Consider the following 22737-nt stretch of genomic DNA (forward strand, 5'->3'; position numbering starts at 1 on the left):
TCGCATCACAAGACGTTGCTAATATATATTACCACCAGAGAATTTCTGTGTAGGAGTTTATTCTAGACCAAAGAAAAAGGAATGTAACATTGAAATTATTGATCTGTTTGTAGCACCAGAGATTTTAGATTCAGTATATTAGCTCAATCAGCTGGGAGTGTCTCTAACAATTTGCTGAGTTGGTTGATGAAACCAGACTCAACAATGGCCTTCATTGAATTAGATTAAGGTACTAGAACTTCCTTGGTATGCTGCAAAGAAGGATCCTAAGGCTTGGTGAGAAAGGAAGGTTGGAGTAGATTTGTCATGTGTAACACACTCTTCTACCTTTTTAGTGTGTCCCTCAATAGGAGCCGGAGGACAATCCCTTCACCAAAGCACTGAGAAATCCATTGGTAAGAGGAGCATCTGTATTTTCGAAAAGTTGTCTAGTTGCTGTCCTCTGCAGGTGTGAGAAGATGGTGTAAGATGGCACTGTTGAAATGGGCTCTTTGCTGAAAGCCTGAAGCCACGTGGCAGCACTAGCCAACGGGGAAAGATGGACAACATTGCCATAATGGGCAGTGGGTCAGAGAGGAAATTAATGATCCACAGGGACCTTTATTGCTGGAAGATTGACAGGTAGCCTACTAAAGTCTTGGTTGATCTGGTGAACCAAAACTTGATATAAGTTACCAAAATGGAGAGACCCAGCCTCTTAAACAATTCTCTGACTTGAGCCAGTTCATAAACCCAGAGCCTCTTAGATGAAGAGAATCTTGAAAAAGGATCCTTGAAGAAAGATCTTATGACTCTGCTACAAGTATATACTGTAAAGCGTCCTCCTGAAATCCACCAAAGATAACCGTCCATTTACCAAGGAAAGGAAAATAACCAGACTTTGGGGGGGATTACTAGAACCTGTCTCTCAGATAATGTTAAACCCTGCACATCTAAAACAAACCGCTTTGGCCCACAAGACACAGTGAGATGTTATAGAAGTCAGTTTATAAATAGAGATTCCGGACTTTCAGTTTCAGTTCCAATATGTAAAGAGCATGGAAGTCATCACCCCTGCCCTTAAAACAAGAGAAAGCTGGACAAACTGAAAACCAATTACTTTTCCTAGACACATCAGAAAACTGAGACTGCAGGGCAGAACACTACCTAAAATTCTGGAGAGACAGGGTCATCCAAAGACACAGCCAAGGTCTGCTTACCCAGAGCAGAAGCTGCTGGAGCTATAAACTGCTAGGAGTATGTAAACGGTAATTTTGATGAATTCATGGAGGCTGAGTGTGGACAAGTTTGATGGGAAGAAAATCCTAGAAACGGCAGCCTTAGAGGGGCTCCCACTCTTTCATGAGCCTCACTTCTAGGAACCCCACCAGGTTTTCATGGAACCGGCAGGGGAAGGTGAAGAATAACTATGGTGAAATATGCCCAGGGCTTTCTTCTTAACAAAGGCCCACTCTCCAAAAGAAAGGACTTTGTCAGAGCTTTATCCCAGCTGGGGAATGGAATTCTTCACTCTTTGGTCTCCTCCAGACCCTCCAGGAAGCATGCTCTTTTTGCTATTATTTGTAAGCTTAATGGCTCACACCTGTAATCCTAGCACTCTGGGAGGCCAAGGCGGGTAGATCCCTCGAGATCAGGAGTTCCAGACCAGCCTGAGCAAGAGCGAGACTCCCATCTCTACTAAAAATAGAAAGAAATTATCTGGCCAACTAAAAATATATGTAGAAAAAATTAGCCGGGCATGGTGGCACATGCCTGTAGTCCCAGCTACTTGGGAGGCTGAGGCAATAGGATCGCTTAAGCCCAGGAGTTTGAGGTTGCTGTGAGCTAGGCTGATGCCACGGCACTCTAGCCCAGGCAACAGAGTGAGACTCTGTCTCAAAAAAAAAAAAAAAAAAATTACTGGTAGACAGGTAACTATGGTATGCTTAGTAACCAAAAGGGTAGACTGCTTTTTTGCATCCAGGATGCATTCCCACTCCTTTCCAATCCTCTTCTCTTTATCACAGAGTGTAGTCTTGGAACTATAGCTCTTAGGCTCAATTGCCTGCAGAATCCTGGATGTGATTTATGGTCAGCCATAAAATACACCCATGTCATATTTGTTAGGCACAAGAGAGGCAGAGCCATTTCTTTATTCCACTGGCAGCAGTAGGCAGGCATGTGGGATGAGGCAGATGAGAAGTTTTGTAATGACTTTGGGCCATTCCACTGTGAGTCACTCATCTCTGTGCAGCAAAACAGCAATGACGATTGGTGTCTACTAGATATATAAGATCTCAACCTAAAGACTCTCAGTAAAGGGGCTGTTAGAGTTCAAACAGATCAAACCAACTATGCAGACAGAATTTTGAACCTTGTGCAGAAACTTTCATCTACCAGTAATTACTCCCCAACAGTCCCTTACTATATAATTAAATATATAATACATAATTGTATAATGATCATGTTATATATGTTATATAATTATATATTGTATAGGATATTATATGATATATAATACTATATATAAATATGTATATATCACTTGAAGTTGAAAGAATCATGGCCATTATAATCCCCTGCACATCTTCAGCTCCCACCATACACTTAGTGTTAATATTCCCTTATTGCTGGCAGAAATTGAGGTCTTCTACCTCCTACCAAAAACAGTGTGGTGTGGTTTTGTTTTGTTTTGTTTTGTTTTGTTTTGTTTTTTGAGACAGAGTCTCACTTTGTTGCCCAGGCTAGAGTGAGTGCTGTGGCGTCAGCCTAGCTCACAGCAACCTCAAACTCCTGGGCTTAAGCGATCCTACTGCCTCAGCCTCCCAAGTAGCTGGGACTACAGGCATGCGCCACCATGCCTGGCTAATTTTTTTTTTTTTTTTTTTTTTTTTTTTGAGACAGAGTGTCACTTTGTTGCCCTGGCTAGAGTGAGTGCCGTGGCGTCAGCCTAGCTCACAGCAACCTCAAACTCCTAGGCTTAAGCGATCCTACTGCCTCAGCCTCCCGAGTAGCTGGGACTACAGGCATGCGCCACCATGCCCGGCTAATTTTTTCTATATATATTTTAGTTGTCCATAATTTCTTTCTATTTTTAGTAGAGACGGGGTCTCACTCTCGCTCAGGCTGGTCTCGAACTCCTGACCTTGAGCGATCCACCCGCCTCGGCCTCCCAGAGTGCTAGGATTACAGGCGTGAGCCACCGCGCCCGGCCCTAATTTTTTTTCTATATATGTTTTTAGTTGGCCAGATAATTTCTTTCTATTTTTTTTTTTTTTTTTAGTAGAGATGGGGTCTCGCTCTTGCTCAGGCTGGTCTCGAACTCCTGACCTTGAGCGATCCACCCGCCTCAGCCTCCCAGAGTGCTAGGATTACAGGCGTGAGCCACTGCGCCCTGCCAAAAACAGTGTTCTTATTAAAAAATCTCATGTATGTTCAACATATCAAAATATCATACCATACCCCCTAAATAAATATAATTACTATGTGTCAATTAAACATTGTTTTTAACTCTCATGTATCTTATGATACTCTAGTATCCTCCAAACTATATGGTAATGCTGAGAGGCAAGGGACATACTTTTTATTAACAGAAATACAACACTTTCATTAGGGAGGCAGTATTGCTTGTTAAGAGTCACGTTGCCTGAATTAAAATCCTGCCTCTGCTTGCTACTCACTAGTTTGTCGGCCATGGATGAATCTAAACCCCAGACTCCTCAACTCTAAAGTAGAAACAAAAATAGTATCCAGTTCACGCAGTTACTGTGAGAAGTAAATGAGGCATTGCACGTAGAACAGTTGATGACACTAAATTCTATAAATATTAGCGAGACATTTGGGAAACGCAGAAGTGATTTTATTTTACAGTGCTTTGTGTGACTGGTTTAGGGAAAGGGCTGGGAAAAAAAGAGTAATTTGTCTCTTTACCTTGAAAGACATGACTCTTACAATAATGGCTCCTTGTCAGTCTGGCTAGGGCAATCGTCAGAAATGATAGAGGTAGGAACAGGAGCCCAGATCATGGTCACCTGGTGAGTCAACATGGGAAGGGGAGTGTACAGATGTCTCTCAGTATCTGTAGTAGGATTGAGTCCAGGATGCCTGGGAATACCAAAATCCACAGATGCTCAAATCCCATATATAAAATGATGTACGGCCCGTGGTGGCTCAGGCCTATAATCCTGTAACCAGATCCAAGAACAAATTTCAATGACCCCTGTGTGTTTTGTATAATCCTCTCCCTTAACTAACTACCTGACCTTCTAAGTTGTTTTCCAGAAATGGTGGATTTTCTGCAAGATATAGAAGTTGAGATGCTGAAGGCCCCAGGGCAGACTTCCTGAGGCCAAGATTCACCATCCCCCTTGACCTGCCCCAAGGCACATGGCCCCTCCTTAAAAAGCCCTTGATCTCCCTGAGTGGGACAGAGAGATTTGACACAGCTTCTGCCATTATCTCAACAAGACATCTGTCATATTAAAATTTCCTTTCTTCTTTGGCAATCCTCATTGTCTCAATAATTGGATCTTTGTGCAAGAAGCAACTGGACCCAGGTGGAAATCCCCTTGCAGTTTCTTTTTTTTTTTTTTTTGAGACAGAGTCTCGCTCTGTTGCCCGGGTTAGAGTGCCCTGGCGTCAAGCTCACAGCAACCTCAAACTCCTGGGCTCAAGCAATCCTCCTGCCTCAGCCTCCCCAGTAGCTGGGACTACAGGCGTGTACCACCATGCCTGGCTAATTTTTCTATATATGTATATTTTTAGCTGTCCATAAAATTTCTTTCTATTTTTAGTAGAGACGGGGTCTCGCTCTTGCTCAGGCTAGTCTTGAACTCCTGACCTCAAGCGATCCTCCCGCCTCAGCCTCCCAGAGCCCTTGCAGTTTCAACAACAGTCTCAGCACTTTGGGAGGATGAAGTAGGAGGATTGCTTGAGACCAGGAATTCAAGACCAGCCTGGGCAACACAACAAGACTCCATCTCTACAAAAAACTTAAAAATTAGGTTGACCTGGTGGTACGTACCTGTAGTCTCAGTTATTCAGAAGCTTTAGGTGAGAGGATTGCTTGAGCCTAGGAGTTCGAAGCTCTGGTGAGCTATGATCACACCAGTGCACCCCAGCCTAAGTGACAAAGGGAGACCCTGTCTCAACAAAACAAAACAATGTAATGGTGGTGGGTGATGGGTGTCAATGGAAAAGAGACAAACTGTAAAATAATTTAAGAAGAGTTATTCTGAGCCAAATTTGAGGGCCATGGACCTGAGCCAGGCCCAAGAGTCCTTGAGCAAGTGGACTTGCTGTGGCTGGGTTACAGTTCGGTTTAATAGATTTCAGGGAGACAGGAATTGCAGGTAAAGTCATCAATCAGTATATGGAAGGTATACATTGGTTTGGCCCCAAAAGGAGGGACATCTCAAGCGGGGAGCGGGCTTACAAGTCATAGATGGATTTAGATTCTTTAGTTGACAATTGGCTGGAGTTAGGTTTCATCCAAAAGACTAGGAATCAGCAGAAAGGAATGCTTCAGTTAAGATAAGGGTCTTCTATCTTTTATGTGATGCTATACTGGAATCAGGTTGGGAAGTAAACCACATCATAAAAACCTGTTTACTGAGATTTTATCATTTGTAGGCATGACTCACCAAGCCCCCTTAGGAAGGAATTTTTGGGGACAACAAAAAAATCAGAGTTCGGTCCTCAGGGGGATGGAGGCATATCGGGTACTGATGGGGTTCAGGACACACAACCCCAAAATGTTACTATAGAAGACTAGAATAAGGCCACCTCAAAATATGCCACTTTGTCATAAGGATTATTTTGAACTGGTTATTCTGGAAAACAGTAGACAGAGGAGAAGCTCTGAATACAGAGTAGAAGTTATCCTTTGGTAAAAGGAAATTAATATCTATAAAGGAAATCTCCATTGTAAGAGTGCCAGACACTCTGGGAGGCCGAGGTGGGGGGATTGCTCGAGGTCAGGAGTTCAAGACCAGCCTGAGCAAGAGCGAGACCCCCGTCTCTACTAAAAAAAAATAGAAAGAAATTAGCTGGACAGGGTGGGATGGTGTGTGTGCTGCATTGGCGTTCCCCACTCGCAATAAAAAAATTAAAGAAAAATAAATAAATAAAAGAAAAAAAAAGAAATTATCTGGACAACTAAAAATATATAGAAAAAATTAGCTGGGCATAGTGGCGCATGCCTGTAGTCCCAGCTACTCGGGAGGCTGAGGCGGAAGAATTGCTTGAGTCCAGGAGTTTGAGGTTGCTGTGAGCTAGGGTGGCGCCACGGCACTCTAGCCTGGGCAACAGAGTGAGACTCTGTCCCCCCATCCCCTCTCACCCCCCACCACCACCCCCACCCACCCACACAAAAAAAAAAGAGTGCCAGAAAGGAAAGGATGACTCTAAACCACTAGAAACTCTTAATCAATGGAGAAAGCATCAACTGAAATCTGCATAACAAACCTTACCCTTGTTTAAGATGTTTCCTGGTCACCTGTTCCATAACTATACCCACACCCTTCTATCTTTGTCTCAAGGATTTAAGCCTGAATTCAAGCCACCCCTGTAAGATTTACTGTGAGAGATTTACTCATTTTCCCCTGGTTATATACATAAGATATACATAAATAAATAAAAACAAACAGGTCTGTTTGTTTTTCTCTTATTAATCTGCCTTTTGTTATAGAGATCCAACTAAGAACTATGAAGTGTAGAGAGTAAATTATTTTTCATCTCTTATAGCACTGAACAGGGAAAGACTCTTAATCAAATCTCCCTTTCTTGGTTTGCATGTGTGTTTCCTTGCAGATTCCTATTATAGACAGAAAGAAACTAACATTTATAGAGGGCCTACTGTGTGCCCAGTACTTTCACACACATTAAGGAATCCCAGAGAAGTAAAGTGACTGGTCTAAGATCACAAAGCTAGGAAAGAGGATTGGGAGCCAGGTTTTAGCACCTAGATCAAAAGCTCTACAATCTTTGCCACCTTTACTCTTTTTTTCTATGAGTGTTCCTAAATGAGTGTGAGTTACCTGGAGGAAGATTCTAAGTGAATGCCAGTATTATTAACTTTTCTTTTTTTTTCTGGAGACAGAGTCTCGCTCTGTTGCCCGGGCTAGAGTGCTGTGGCATCAGCGTAGCTCACAGCAACCTCAAACTCCTGGGCTCAAGCCATCCTCCTGCCTCAGCCTCCCAGAGTGCTAGAATTACATGCGTGGGCCACCCACCTGGCTCCCTTCTTCTTCTAACACCAAAGTGTTATTCTAACCCAAATATTTAAAGAGACTGTTATTTTTATTTGCTTTCATCACAATGTCCTAACTTGGGTAAATCAACATGATGCAACAGGAACAAGACCTCTTTGGTCATTCACTGGGCTGAAATCTTGTCATAAATGCCTAGAGGATCCAAAATGTCCAAAGCCTTATCATTCAAAAGATCTGAGAGTATGATCAATTCAGAGTAAGGTTAGGTACAATATAACAGATGTCAAGGAAACCTCCTAGGATATTTGGGTACTTTTGCCACCTCCTAGACCCGAATACATGTCTTTATATTAAATATTATGGAGGGGCAGCCTCAAAGCTGATTTGATGCCGAGTCGCCTAGGTATTGAGCCAGATGTAAAACCTCCGCAAAGTCCTCCTGCAAGATCCTGATCAGGGGCGGGCCACTCAAGGTCTGCCCTGAGCACCAATGCTAGCGGGTTGAACCATTAGGAATAAGCCACCACCAGGGCACCCTTTCACTCAGGTTTCCACAAAGAACCATTTACACACCTGCCACAACCCACCTTGTTCTACTCCTCAAGGGAAAATTAAAAGAACAAACATTCCCTGAAAGCACCAGGAAAAAAAACACCCATCAAATAAATGTTTAAAAAAATATCAAAAGGTTGCTTGCTTCAGCAGCACCTATACTAAAATTGGAACAATACAGAGAAGATTAGCATGGCCCCTGCCCAAGGATGACACACAAATTTGTGAAGTGTTCTATATTAAAAAAAAAAAAAATCAAAAGGAACTCCACAGTGTTGATTAAGTGGGGTGTCCTGTGACTCCAGCTGGCCCTGCCACCTGCCCAAAGTTCAGAATTGCCTCAGGGACGGAGGCACCGAGGCTCAGCCTGCAGGTACAGGGTGACTGGGCCCTGCTGTGGGAAGAGGCACATGGGTTTCAGGTCAGGAAGAAGCTGCTTTTCACCATGGAGGGATATGTTTGCAATCTTTCCTTCAGTGAAAGGAAATAATATTGGAGGCTGAGGAACAGTTAAAAGTCTTTACCGGCCGGACTCGGTGGCTCACGCCTGTAATCCTAGCACCCTGGGAGGCCGAGGCGGGTGGATCACTCAAGGTCAGGAGTTCAAGACCAGCCTGAGCAAGAGCGAGACCCCGCCTCTACTAAAAATAGAAAGAAATTATCTGGCCAACTAAAATATATATAGAAAAAAATTAGCCGGGCATGGTGGCGCATGCCTGTAGTCCCAGCTACTTGGGAGGCTGAGGCAGTAGGATTGCTTGAGCCCAGGAGTTTGAGGTTGCTGTGAGCTAGGCTGACGCCACGGCACTCACTCTAGCCAGGGCAACAAAGCGACACTCTGTCTCCAAAAAAAAAAAAAAAAAAAGTCTTTACCATGATTCTAGGGGTAAGGGCTTCAGAGAACGGCCTTGATGATGTGTCTATAAAGAAAATGGTCATGGAAGTGGTTTTTCTGGGTGATTTGCTGAATCACTTTCTCAGAATTACATAAGCCAGAATATTATTTGGGAATTTAAATTATTTATTTCTAATAATTTTACAAAAGGTATATATCAATGAATTTTTATGTTTGTGTCCAGTAACTAATTTCTTTATTTATACATGTTTTATGTCTCCCTTCATGATAATGGAAATAATTTTTATTACATGCTTTTCCTAAATCACTGCAGGCTTCTTCTCTCTTTTCTTGGTTCTGACACGAGACCCGTCCATCTCAGACGCAGTCAATACCTCTGAGTAAAACATGGCAGAGGAGAAAGAAAAAGAGTACAGAATTCTTGGTCTTCACCAACACATGCTGCAGGTACCATACCATTTTCCATACCTTTTCTTCCTGGGAATAGAGAGTGATGCAGGATGGTGTCTCTGCTGGTGACAACTCTTTTTTTTTTTTTGTAATTGAAGTGAGTGTGATTCACACAACATAAAACTAACCATTTTAAGTGAACAATTCAGCAACATGATCTAGTACATTCACAATGTTGTGCAACCACCACCTCTATCTAGTTCCAAAACATTTTCACCACTCCAAAAGGAAAATCCATACCCATTTAGCAGTTACCCCCTCTTCCCTCCCCCACAACCCTGGTAACTGCCAATCTGCTTTCTGTGCCCATGGGACTCTTGCTTGGTCACGTCCCCCTACAAAATCCATGGAGATGTGCAGGCTGTGAAGGTGTCTCTCTGGCCTCAAGGGAGAGACCAGGTGAAATAAAGGACATGAAAAACCAAGGAATGGGGAGAGCAGGAGGGTGGATGTGGGATAAAAACTTATTTATTGGGTATAATGAACACTATTCTGGGCCGGGCACAGTGGCTCACACCTGTAATCCTAGCACTCTGGGAGGCCGAGCCTGGAGGATCACTTGAGCTCAGGAGTTCAAGACCAGCCTGAGCAAGAGCAAGACCACATCTCTACAAAAAAATCTATATATGTAAAAATAATAATAAAATAATATAACGAACTCTATTCTGATTATGGGCACACCAAAAGCATTATGCAAGATATCCACATAATGAAAACACTTATACCCCCTTAATATTTCAAAAACAAATAAATAAATGGAGAGACCAGGATGTAGACCATGCTGAGAACTTCCAGCAGTGTGGCCCTCCTTGGGAGAAATTATTCTGTTTCTTTAAAGAAAATATAGGAATTGGGTTAAGAAATCAATCGAGTCGTTATGTATTTATACCTTCATCTAATAGGTGAATCTGCAGGCTTCCTCTTGTATCCCCTGCGTCAGAACTGGGTCTCAGGGCCACTCCTGCATGCCAGGAGGCTCTGCCCTTCCAGCCTGGTTACCTACAGACAGACCAAGAGGAGAGAGTTGGGATACTCTTAAAGTTAGAGTAGAAATAAACACGGTTATATATTTAAATGCTAATAATTCAATCATTTTAAAAAAGGAGAGATTCATATACATAAATAAAGTGTATATAATTAGGCTTAATATTAGTTGGGGGGGAGGGATCATGCTAGGGGAATACACTCCTGAAAATATTTTTAAACTTTTTTTTATTTGATTCTTTAATTTCTTTTCTTTTTTTTTTTTTTGAGACAGAGTCTCGCTTTGTTGCCTGGGCTAGAGTGCCGTGGCATCAGCCTAGCTCACAGCAACCTCAAACTCCTGGGCTTAAGTGATCCTACTGCCTCAGCCTCCCGAGTAGCTGGGACTACAGGCATGTGCCACCATGCCCGGCTAATTTTTTCTATATGTATTTTAGTTGGCCAGATAATTTCTTTCTATTTTTAGTAGAGACGGGGGTCTTGCTCTTGCTCAGGCTGGTCTCGAACTCCTGACCTTGAGCGATCCACCCGCCTCAGCCTCCCAGAGTGCTAGGATTACAGGCATGAGCCACCGCGCCCAGCCTTTTAATTTCTTTTTAACAGATGGGGGTCTCACTATGTTGCTCGGGCTGGTCTCAATCTCCTGGGCTCAAGCGATCCTCCTGCCTCAGCCTCCTCACCACTGGGATTACAGGCATGAGCCACCATGCCCAGCTTAAACATTTTTTTTTTTTTACGCTTCACGAATTTGCGTGTCATCCTTGCGCAGGGGCCATGCTAATCTTCTCTGTATCGTTCCAATTTTAGTATATGTGCTGCCGAAGCGAGCACCCAGCTTAAATATTTTTTTAAAACAAAAATATTACTTGATATTGTAATAGTAAGATATAATGAAAACCTTTACTATTTACAGGTGAGGGACAAGAGAAAGGGAATACTCAAAGGTCACTCCTGAGTTTTGAGTCTAGAAAATGGAAGGCTTTGGGCAGCTGTAATGGAAACAGGGCTGTCCAGGAAGAAAGCGGGTTCATGGTGTAGGAAGCTGACTTTAGCTCTAGGAAGGTGAGTTTGAGACGAAGAGACATCCAACGGGAAAGACAGATCAGGCCAGTGCCACTGTGGGGTGAAGGCCAGAGGTCCAGTCTAGGGATTGGACTGAGAGCTATCTAGTTTCCGGGGTGGGGTGAGGGGGGCTTAGTACACAGTGTCGGCCGGGCGCAGTGGCTCACGCCTGTAATCCTAGCACTCTGGGAGGCTGAAGCAGGAGGATCGCTCAAGGTCAGGAGCTCGACACCAGCCTGAGCAAGAGCAAGACCCCGTCTCTAATAAAAATAGAAAGAAATTAGCTGGACAACTAAAAATATATAGAAAAAATTAGCCGGGCATGGTGGTGCATGTCTGTAGTCCCAGCTACTCGGGAGGCTGAGACAGGAGGATGCTTGAGCCCAGGAGTTTGAGGTTGCTGTGAGCTAGGCTGACGCCATGACACTCTAGCCTGGGCAACAGAGTGAGACTCTTGTCCCAAAAAAAAAAAAAAAAAAAGTACACAGTGTCCAGGCAAGCTCTCTGGGAAAGGATCCAACCAAACCTCAAGGGTCACCTATATTTGAGGAGAGAGAGCAAAGCCCCTGGAGGAAGCAAAGAGAAGTCTTGACAGAGAGGAGACAGGATAGCATAGTGTCCTAGAGACCATAGAGGAGAAAATGTCATAAATGGGTGGGGGCACCCCGACCAGAAGCCCCAGTGAGGTTAGAGGGAAAGGAAACAGAAAATGTTCATTGGAGTGTGTGTCCAGGAGACCCCTGTGACCTCTGAGAGAGCAGTTGCCCCAGGTCCCAGCGCAACTGTGCAGGGTGAAAGAGCGATGAGGGAGACATGCAGCACATGCCAACCACCTGCTTACCATGGCTGGGGATTAAAGAAGAGACGAAAATCCCGCAGCAGCTCAAGGGAACAGCCACAAGAGAAGGTTTTCAAAATGGCCGGCCCCTGACCGTAGTGGTACTGGGCAATATTTTTATGTGGATCACCTTGTCTGAGGCCTTTCCACATGGGGTTTCCTGGGCAGTGCTGGCCACGATGATGGAATCCAGCACTCCCCGGCCAGAGCTTTACACCAACAGGTATCGTAGAGTCAATTACAAAGTTCACTTCGTGGCCAGCTTGTGAAAAGAGCAAATAAGCCATGGGTGTTTTCTCTCAAATTCCTTTATCTCTACAAAAATGACCTCTGGAATAGCACATAGAACCTCCTTTACACGCTTTGGAAAGTGAGTTCATTGGATATAGAGACACTGCAAGAAGATGAACAGTTCATCCATACGTTTGGAAAGGTTGGAGCCCAAACACAGTCCTCACAAAAAATGAATAGGAAAAAGGCTGAGTAGCGTCAAGATGAAATGCATACAGGGGAGAAAAACATTTTTTTTTTTTCCTTTACCCATCTTAGGTTCTCCAGCTGGGGCTTTGTAAACTAGACTGGCAAAAGACAGATTAGCAAGAGAAAAACAGAAGTCTATTAACACGTGCATCTTGCATGTACACATAGGAACACCCAGATGAGTAACCTAGAGGTCTGGTTAAAACGTGGGCTGGCCCAGTGTGGTGGCTCAGGCCTGTAATCTGTGCACTTTGGGGAGGTGGGGAGATTGCTTGAGGCCAAGAGTTCAAGACCACCCTGAACAAGAGGCAAGTCGGAGACCCAGTCTCTACAAACAAACAAACAAACCAAAAAAAACCTCCCAAAACCCAAACAACAACAACAACAACAACAACAAAACTTGGGCTGATAAAACATCTCAGACTAAACAAAAGAAAAGGAGTTTTGGGGCTTCTGGGAGAGGGAGGCAAGAAATGGGAAGGTAATCAAGGAAGTATAGTAAACAAAGATTGTTTAGTAAGGTTTGTTATACAGACTTAAGTCAGTGGCTCTCCGATTGCTAAGAGTTGTTAGAGTCTTCCTCTTCCCTGTAGGAAGAGGGAGACAAATTTTACAGTTGCAATTTCATTTATAAATGTAAATTTTCTTTAAAAAAGGAAATCATGTGCCCTGCTTTTAGAACTTTTCTTGCAACTGCTGGTTCTCAATGGCCTTTGGCTCAAAATAATGCATGTGCCAAAGAGGCATTTTTTGGGGTGGCATATTCTGGTACCCTTCACACACACAAGATGAAAACACCTAACTTTGTTAGGCGGGGACTGGCTGGTGGTGGTGACAGTGGGGCCTCTGTAGTGGGGCCTGAAGAGCCTGTGGGATGAGGAGGGTCATGGGGCCAGTTTATACCCTTATACTTTAGGGTATAAGTGGGAATCCTTCAGGAGCTTGAAATCTCCCAGTTCAGCTGTTAGTGACAGCCACAATCAGCAGCCCGAGCAGAGGTTCTAGCAAGCAGTAACTCCAAAGAAAGGTCTAGACAGTTGAGGTGGTAAGGCCCTGGAGACATTGGAGTAATGAAAACCCAGTTGGAGCTGCAGATCATTTGGGTGATAGGAGCCTTAAATGATATAGAGTGCCCATTGCTAAAACCGAGGTACAAGGCAGGATCTTTATTCCAGGCAAAATCTCAGTTATTGGAACCAAAAAATAAGGTTCAAGTGGATTGCCCCCACCCCCAACCCCATCCCAGGCTAAGAAGGAAAACTAAGCTTCTAGGTATTTCCCCTGCTTAGAGACCAGATTACTGGATTAACCTCAGAGTCTGGGGTGGGTCAAGACCTACAGCTGGGGATGAAGTATTTGGAACCAGAACTAGGTCAGTGATTGCCAAAGCTATTATACATGTCCATCTCAGCCCTGGGCATTGACATCCCACTTAGAATGTAAGTGGGCCAAGCCATCGTGGCATTCCATCTCCTTGACATCCGATCAGTCATTCTCAGATTCCCTCTGACCTCATCCCAGGATTAGGATTCTCCTACAGTTCTAGGAAATGGGTTCCCAGGGCAGAAGCAGGGTTGGAAACGAACCGGGCCTGGCCTGGGGTCTCTCCCTCTCCGCTCGGAGGAGCAACAGGAAGAGGAACCAACTCAGTCTCCAAAGTCTGCTCTCCCCACCCCCACACAATGTCTTCTGCAGAAACTTGGTGTTAGCCTCTGACCCAAGGGCAAGGATGACCAAGAGCCTACACAATGAGGATCGTATTTTCCCTTTTTAATTAAAATCTCCACCTCAGTGTGGCCAGATTTCATTCTCTCCCTGCAGTGTCCAGTTCCTGGAATGTTTTACTTGCCATTTACCTCAGAACTCCCTTATCAGGGGCATGCAATGTTCCTACAAACCACTGACACTCTTCTGTCTCCTCTCTGTTAACCCAGCAGGGAAGCAGACTGTTAGAGGGTCAGAGAAGCTCAAGCCCAGGAGGGGTTAGACTCCAGTCAGAGGCTAAAGACAATCCTTCCTCACATATGAGGAGAGACCATGTGCTTTTAGGGGCTTCAGCAGCCTGAGGCTGGGCCCACATACTTATTACCACGTGCAAAATCACATAAGACTGAGAAAATCGGCACTGGAGTGTTGCTGTCAACCTGAGCACTTGCTTCTTCAAAATCTGGGCTGTACTGCTGGGATTTTCACTGTTCTCTTGCTCCATTTCATCGAACCTAGGTCTGTTTGACTCTAAAGTTCATGCTTTAGGTATGAATTATGTATGTTCAAGAAAATACAAAGGGAGTGGCCAGCATGTCCCCTAGTGTCCTAACTGCCAATTTGACAGGGATTTGGAGGGAAGGACCTGAGGCAGGGACCCAATAAAATCGGCATTTGCACACACCTCACAGCCTAGTGCTTGGCATATCTCTGGCTCCAGAGTAAAAAAGTATGTGTTTCAATGAATAAGCAAAACTATTCAGGTGTAGGGAACCAGGAATTGAATGTCCATCACCTCTGTGAGTTTCTAGATAAGATCAGCATGCAGGAGGCAACAGGGAAAACACAAATAGGACCTGACCCAGAGCAAGTTGCTGGGTCAAATGATAAACTCTTCTAATGAGCAATGGTAGCCCCCCTTATCTACAAGGGATATGTTCCAAGACCCCCAGTGGATGCCTAAAACCTCAGATGGTACCAAACTCTTTATATGCTATGTTTTTTCCTATACTTGCATACTTATGATGAAGTTTAATTTATAAATTAGGTACTACAAGAGATTAGCAATAACTATTAATAAAATAGAACAATTATATCATTATGCTGTAGTAAAAGTTATGGGAATGTGGTCTTGCTCCCAAAATATCTTATTGTACTCTACATATTTTTGTACCTCAGCTGACCGTGGGTAACTGAAACCTCAGAAAGTGACACTGTGGGACCAGGCTTGGTGGCTCATGCCTGTAATCCTAGCACTCTGGGAGGCCGAGGCAGGAAGATTGCTTGAGCTCAGGAGTTCCAGACCAGCCTGAGCAAGAGTGAGACCCCGTCTCTACTAAAAATAGAAAGAAATTAGCCAAACAACTAAAAATAGAAAAAATTAGCTGGGCATGGTGGCATGTGCCTGTAGTCCTAGCTACTCGGGAGGCTGAGGCAGAAGGATCGCTTGAGCCCAGGAGTTTGAGGTTGCTGTGAGCTGGGCTGACGCCACAGCACTCACTCTAGCCAGGGCAAAAGAGCGAGACTCTGTCTTCAAAAAAAAAAAAAAAAAAAATAGAAAGAAATTAGCTTCTCCTTCCTGACCGTATAATTATATATATAAAAAGAATATAAAAAAATAAATAAATAAATAAATAAAGAGAAATTAGCTGGACAACTAAAAATACATAGAAAAAATTAGCCGGGCATGGTGGCGCATGCCTGTAATGCCTGTAGTCCCAGCTACTCAGGAGACTGAGACAGGAGGATCACTTGAGCCCTGGGGTTTGAGGTTGCTGTGAGCTAGGCTGATGCCACAGCACTCTAGCCAGAGTGACAGAGCGGCAGAGCGGGACTCTGTCGAAAGAAAGGAAAGGAAAGGAAAGGGAAGGAAGGAGAAGAAAGAAAGAAGGCAACCACTTAAATCTGCATAGCACAAGCTTTGCTTACCCTTGTTTAAGGTGCTTTTCCTGATTACTTCCCATTTTCCCGTTACCGGCCTTCCCCGCACCCTTCCTCTTCTTTCTTTGTTTCAGGGGACTATGATATTTAAGCATGAATTCAGAGCCACCTCTGAGATTTACTCACATGGGTATCTCCCATATATATATGAGGTATACATGCTATTAAACTTCTGTTTGTCTCCTGTTAATTGGCCTTTTCTTTTCCACAGGAGTCTCTGTCCAAATTAAGAACTATGAAGTGTAGAGACAAAATTATTTTTCCTTCCCTACAAACATATATGAATAATTTTATCTTCCCACCCTTGGCCCCAAACTAACACACTTAGTATCTTGAACACATTATGTACTTAAGAAGTACTTGTAGAAAGCATGAATAAAAGTAATAACAGAAAGAAGGAAGAAAAATAAGGAAAAAATACATATAAGAGATTGAAAAAAATTCACCTACCATTCCACTACAATAAAGATAAAAATCACTTTCTGTTTATTTTCTCTAAGTAGAAAAAAATATATATATGTGTGTGTGTATATGTATATATATACACATACATATATCAGAAGGGGACTTGTGGGTTGGAGTTTTGTTAATTTCTTTATTCTTTGTTTTACCATATGTAAAAGTGCTTAGAACAGTGAGTGTCTGCCATAAGTAAATATTACATAAACTTTTACTATCATTCCCCTCCTCTATTGAGTGCAGTTCCTTGAGTTTAGCCTCTGTCAATCACATCCCCAAATAGGGTCCCTTAGTTGCGATTCCAACTGAGGCAATCCAGAGGATCGCTTGGCTTCTGTTTTTTCATGGGGTTGGGTAGGGAGAAAAGCCCGTTCAGTCTGCTACAGAATATCCCACCTGAATGCTGCCATCTAGTGCTCACTTCAAAAAATCAGATGCACCCTAATTATTTGAAGACTGACTCAGTGCTTTCCCTCTGTCACGTGGCTAGAGCATGCAGTGGCATCATCATAGTTAACTGCAACCTCAAACTCCTGGGCTCAAGCAATCCTCCTGGCTCAGCCTCCCTAGTAGCTGGGACTACAAGCATGCGCCACCATGCCTGGCTTATTTTTTCTATATATATTTTTAGTTGGCTGGGCGCAGTGGCTCACGCCTGTAATCCTAGCACTCTGGGAGGCCGAGGCGGGAGGATCGCTCGAGGTCAGAAGTTCGAGACCAGCCTGAGCAAGAGAGAGATCCCGCCTCTACTAAAAAATAGAAAGAAATTAACCGGACAACTAAAACTATATAGAAAAAATTAGCCGGGCATGGTGGCACATGCCTGTAGTCCCAGCATCTCAGGAGGCTGAGGCAGGAGGATTGCTTGAGCCCAGGAGTTTGAGGTTGCTGTGAGCTAGGCTGATGCCACGGCACTCTAGCCCAGGCAACAGAGTGAGACTCTGTCTCAATATATATATATATATATATTTAGTTGTTCATATAATTTCTTTCTATTTTTAGTAGAGATGGGATTTCGCTCTTGCTCAGGCTGGTGTCAAACTCCTGAGCTCAAACCCAACTCATTCTTTTATCAGAAACCCACTGCTAAGATAGCCCACTCCCTCAGTAATGGCATTAATCCATTACTGGAGGGCACAGCCTTCATGATATAATGAACTTTTAAAATTCCTACCTCTCAACACTGTTAAATTGGGGATTAACTTTGCAACACATTGGTTGCAAAGATTTCAAAGAAAAAAAAAGGAAAAAAAAAAAAAACTTTCCAACACGTGAACTTTGGGGCACACATTCAAACCACAGCACAAGGTAAATGGTTAAGCAAAGGAAACTATCAGAAATCCAAGTAATGTTTCCAGACGGGCTTGCAAACGCAGGCAGAGGTCAGACTCTGAGGTGAAGCAGAGACTAAACCCAACTCAGTACCCGGTGAAGTTGGGGTTGTGGAGTGGGGTGGATCAGTGTTGGAACCTCAGATCTGCCAATACAGGAATTGTGAACTTAAATTCCTTGTCCCTCTTCTTTCCACACTTCCTCATCTTTAGATATGACCAGTGATAATGCATCTTCCTCTAAGTTGTTAGAAGGATTAAATGAGGTAAGATACCTTCCATGCAGAGAAAAGTACATGGCATAGAGTGGATGTTCAATAACAGGTAGCTATTAACCTGGGAACAAAATTTTATCTAACCAGGGTAGAGGAGGCACTGTAGTTTGGCCTCAGAGGCTGGAACTATTAATACACAGAGTTAAATCCAAAGGAAGGAGAGTGTCTGGGTCGTAAAGGGGATGCTAGTGACAGTGGTGAGGGCCAGACCCCAGGAGGTGTAGGGGCCAAGCCAAAAACTTGCCCTTTGCCCTCTAAAGTTTCACTGAAAAATCAGCTCACAAAATGCAGATTAATGAGAGAAATGGAATATAAATTTTTTAACTTGCACATGGGGAGAATTACACAGTGATTACCCCTCCATGCATTGGGGTACATCTCTCTTCTTAGGGGAAGGGAGTTGGGGACATGGCGATGATTTTTAGGGTGTGCAGTAAATGATTTTTAGGGGAATTCAATGCGTGAAGAACACGCAGTGTCCTGAGACAGTCTGTTGGGCCCACACAGCAGCCAATGGTTTGTGACAAAAGTCTGTCCAGATGTGTTGACAGACTTCGGTGTTTCTTCCTGTTATATGAGTCCAGTTAATGTAAACTCAGGGAAGGGAGCAGAGGTAATTGTTCTCTTCTTTGATGTGCCTGAACTTTAGGCAGATAAGGGACGTCAGAGAATAACTTCATCCCATGCTTTGGGAGAGATACAAGGACAGTGGGGGCAGGGAGGAATGGGGGAAGGTCAGAGAGAACTTGAGGCTTCTTCTTCAGTTCAACATGTCAAAGTGTCACATTTTGGCTGCGTGTGGTGGCTGATGCCTTTAGTCCCAGCACTTTGGGAAGGAGGGTCACGACACAAGGAGTTCGAGACCAGCTTGACCAAGAGCGAGACCCAGTCTCTACTAAAAATAGAAAAAAATTAGCCGGGCCTGGTGGTATGGACATGGCCCCTCTGTTAAAAGCCCATGATATCTCTTAGTCCAGGGATGGATTTGTGGCAGCTTCCCCCAGCAATGTAACAGAGGGAATGGCCTAAAAAAGAGTAAAAATGTCTCTCTAAAACCTCCCCAACTCTTTTGGGAATTAAAACCTGCATTCCTGCCTCAGGCCAGTGGTGATGAAGGACAGGGGAATGTCCTTTGTTCTTTGGACTATAGGAGATGGCTCAATGGAACTGTCTGGGTAGAGGGCTGGGGCCAGGCAGGTGGAGGTCGGGGCAGAGGTCACAAGATTGTCTTCACCTGAGATGGAACAGTATAGCAATTGCTTGAAGCTGAAACCTCCCTTTAAAAGCCTGTATTTAGGGGGCGGGGTAAAAAAAAATAAAAAAAATAAAAGCCCTGTATTTATGCTTATGATTAGGAATTGGTACTTTAAGATGGGAGTCTGCCATTTTTCTCATTTGCAGACAAATTATTAATAATAAATCTCTCTTTCCTTTTCCTCAACTACTTGTCCTCATTCTTCTGATGTGGTCTCAGTGACAAGTGCCAAGCTTTTGGTAACAGAATTTGGTGTCCCTGGGTGGGCTCATCAGCTCCTTGGAGGCAAGGCACCCTGCGACTGCTGGAGAGACAGGGAGCAGCCCCTGGACATGCCATGGGTAGGAGCATCACCTTTTTCCAGTAAAGAGAGAAAGGGACTCTCCCAGCAGCTGCCTGAGCCTGTTTAGCTCTGGGGAGCTGCCATCTCTTCTTCCCTGAATTGGACACAGTTCTGACCAATCTGAGATTTGTTGAGGAGAAGGAAACAGATTTGTGAATTGTGGTGACAGCTTCAGCCATTTGAGTAAGTTCCCTGGCATGCATGCTGAGACCCTGATTCGACCCATTGGGGGGAGGGTTTCAGACCTTCCTCTGGGTTATTTGTTTGTAGGTGCCATTTGGAAGTGGAAGTCAAGACATTGACTGGAAGTAAAGAAACTAGTTTGAATTCAGACCTCATTTGGGGTTCCCAGGGAATGGGAGGACCACATCACCATTTGGGGAAGGTTTTGAACCTTCTGGCCCTGTGGCAGGGCATTTGTTTGGAGCCATATAGAAGGGCATTTGTGAAGCACCATTGGAGGCACCATTTGGGGTGGCATTTGTCCCCTTTGTATTCCCATTTGCTTGATAGGCCCTGGCATTTTGTGTTGGGCATTCAATGTGATGTCTGTGTTTGTTATTTGTGAGTTTTGTTGCAACATAAGGAAGTTCCATCTAAAAGTCCCTTGGGGCCGGGCGCAGTGGCTCACGCCTGTAATCCTAGGACTCTGGGAGGCCGAGGCGGGTGGATTGCTCAAGGTCAGGAGTTCAAGACCAGGCTGAGCAAGAGCGAGACCCCATCTTTACTAAAAATAGAAAGAAATTATATGGACAACTAAAAATATACAGAAAAAATTAGCCGGGCATGGTGGCACATTCCTGTAGTCCCAGCTACTTGGGAGGCTGAGGCAGAAGAATTGCTTGAGCCCAGGAGTTTGAGGTTGCTGTGAGCTAGGCTGACGCCACGGCACTCACTCTAGCCCGGGCAACAGAGTGAGACTCTGTCTCAAAATAAATAAATAAATAAAATTAAATTAAAAATAAAAAAAAAATAAAAATCCCTTGGGAAAAATTTTGGCTGAATGGCCAAACTTATAGCTATAAAGTCTATGTTTCACAGAGAATGATGTTATTGTAATCCAATGTACCTGCTGGAGTGTGAGCAGAAGTGACTGCTGAATAAAACCTTGAATTATTATACCGTCTTACAACTGGAATTATGTTGCCAAAGGTCAGGCAAATAGGACTAGGACGAGATCCCATGTGTACGATTGATTGCATAAAGGTCTGAGATAAAGTTATGGTGCACCAGAGACCTCTACTGGCAGTGGATGAGACAGTCACAATACTTTGTCTTAGATCCCCTGGCGGGAGCAGGGACTGGCTTGCCACTACTTGGCGAGGGAGAAGGAGTGGGGGCAGGGAGGGAGCACCCACAAACTCACAGCCCCTGTCAGGCATGTGTACGACAGATCTGCCCCGGTGCCCACTGCAGCTGGGGTGATCCACGAGAAAACGCGGGCTCAGCCCCGCTCCAAGCTTCCGTGGATGTAGCCTCTGCGGGAAGTCCGCGTGCCTTGCCCAGACGCAGATCCCGGCCGGGAATTGCTGCTGCTCCCGACCTCAGCGCACCCGCTGCCCGTCCTTCCCCAACGCCTTCTGCGGCCATCACGATGAAAGTGGCTGGGGGACCAGGGCAGCCCAACCCCCCCCGTGCTTCCTAGGCTTTCCGTGGCCTGTGTGGGTAGTAAGTGGTGTAGAGCCGAGCCCAAATGCATGGTCCGGGGAAGCCACCACCCATTGTGTGGGAGAAGGGCGCGCAGCACCTGGTTTTCGCTGCTGCAGAGCACCTGAGCTTCCCGAGGGCGGAGGTATGTGGGGGGGAAGGATGGCTCCAAGTACCGCCTGCTGCTGAGGGCTGCGCTGCCCACCAATGCCGGAGTCTATGTGTGCCATGCCCGCAATGTGGCTAGTGAGGCCTACGTGGCAGCCGCTGTCACTATGCTTGAGTCCAGGAGTTTGAGGCTACAGTGAGCTACATCATACTACTGTACTCTACCCTGGGCAACAGAGCAAAACCCTGTCTAAAAAAGAAAAAAGAAAAAGGAAAAAACAAAAACAAAAAACCACACACCAAAACAAAACAAAACCACAACCTCACTTGCTTATAAAGTATTTCTTTTATACAATAGTAGATATCGCCACTATTTTGCTTACAGATTTTTTTCATCTACATTCATCAGCAAATCTGGCACATAATTTTCCTTCAATTTTCTGTTCTTGTTAGGTTTCCCTATGAGGGGCATGCTAAGCCTCATAAAAAGTTGAAAAGTGTTCTCTTTCGTTTTTTGAGACACAGTCTCACTCTGTTGCCCCGAATCTAGTGCCGTGGCATCAGCCTAGCTCACAGCAACCTCAAATTCCTGGGCCTCAGCCTCCCCAGTAGCTGAGACTACAGGCGCACACCACAATGCCCAGCTAATTTTTTCTATTTTTTGTAGAGAGGGGTCTTACTATATTGCCCAGGCTGGTCTTGAACTCCTGACCTTAAGGGATCCTCCTGCCTGGGCCTCCCAGAGTGCTAGGATTACAAGTGTGAGCCACCCCGCCGGGCCATGTTCTTTACTTTCATGTCCCTCCCCGCTTTTTTCCCTTAAGATTGGAATTATGTTTTCCTTGTACATCTGTTTGAATGTGCCAGGGAAGCCATGGTGGCCTGGATTTTTTTTTTGTGGTAAGATTTCGGTCTTCTCTTTCCATTTGTTACTAAACTATTTAGACGTTCTGCTCCCCTGCACGTGGTAAGAGAAGTCCCTCCTAGGACTTCTCTACTTGGGGAAGGAGACTGCAGAGGTCTCCAGCCACGGGGCTGAAGGAAACCGTGTGGGCTACGGGACAGCGCCCCATGCACCTGCTTTTCCGCCTGCTTAAACATCTTTTTCTTCTATGACGAAGAACTAGGGGGGACGTCCCCATCCCTGCGGAGCAAAAAGATGCAGGAGGACAGCGCTCCAGTTTAGGTGTGTGTCCCTGGAGGGAACGGAACCTGCCTGGAGTCTCTCAGAGGCTCACGTGACTCACTAAATGCTACAAAAG

At 44.6% G+C, this 22737-nt stretch overlaps 1 long non-coding RNA gene and 2 other non-coding genes across 3 annotated transcripts; 1 reads left to right on the forward strand and 2 right to left on the reverse strand.

The window, feature by feature from the left end:
• The first annotated feature begins 7883 nt into the window (after positions 1 to 7883).
• Positions 7884 to 7986, forward strand: LOC138388784 (U6 spliceosomal RNA). The gene has a single exon (XR_011234274.1). It is a non-coding gene; the product is annotated as a U6 spliceosomal RNA (small nuclear RNA).
• Positions 7987 to 8805: 819 nt separating this feature from the next.
• On the reverse strand, positions 8806 to 12107 carry LOC138387267 (uncharacterized). The gene is made up of 3 exons (XR_011233931.1): positions 11936 to 12107; positions 9938 to 10047; positions 8806 to 9075 (listed from the first exon to the last, which is right to left on the reverse strand). It is a non-coding gene; the product is annotated as an uncharacterized lncRNA (long non-coding RNA).
• On the reverse strand, positions 10757 to 10863 carry LOC138388762 (U6 spliceosomal RNA). Its single transcript, XR_011234252.1, has one exon. It is a non-coding gene; the product is annotated as a U6 spliceosomal RNA (small nuclear RNA).
• Positions 12108 to 22737: the final 10630 nt, after the last annotated feature.

The sequence above is a fragment of the Eulemur rufifrons genome, chromosome 7 (genome assembly GCF_041146395.1).
Source record: "Eulemur rufifrons isolate Redbay chromosome 7, OSU_ERuf_1, whole genome shotgun sequence".
Classification (NCBI taxonomy): domain Eukaryota; kingdom Metazoa; phylum Chordata; class Mammalia; order Primates; family Lemuridae; genus Eulemur; species Eulemur rufifrons.